Consider the following 483-nt stretch of genomic DNA (forward strand, 5'->3'; position numbering starts at 1 on the left):
TAATTTTTTTAAATTTTGTTTTTTAATTTCGATATCAATGCCGGCAATTTGCCAATTTATTTTCCCTTTTTCTTTCTTTTTATGCATTTTGTTTTTTATGGTATAGAGGGTTTGGTGTTTTTTTTTTTGATATCTAAAAAATTCCCCCCTTAAAGGGATTATTAATGTTGGAAATTTTCAGGGAACTTTTGGGCTTTAGACCCCCCTCCCAAAATTTTTTTTTTTATTCTGGAATTTTTTTTTATCCCCCTTTTTTTTTTAGTTGGCCCCCCCAAAATTAATGTTATGGTATATAAAATTTTGTTAATGAAAAACCCCATTGGAATTAAATTTTTTTAAAACTTGGGGTTCCTTTTCCCATAAAACTCTTTTTTTTTTTACTAAGATTAATGAAAGGCCCCATTTGGGGGGGGCTTGAAGTTGGTTTTAGATGGGGAATCCGAGACCGGGTCCCCGAGAAAGGGGGGGGCAAAAATCTGAATT

This window comes from Penaeus monodon, chromosome 21 (genome assembly GCF_015228065.2).
Source record: "Penaeus monodon isolate SGIC_2016 chromosome 21, NSTDA_Pmon_1, whole genome shotgun sequence".
NCBI lineage: Eukaryota > Metazoa > Arthropoda > Malacostraca > Decapoda > Penaeidae > Penaeus > Penaeus monodon.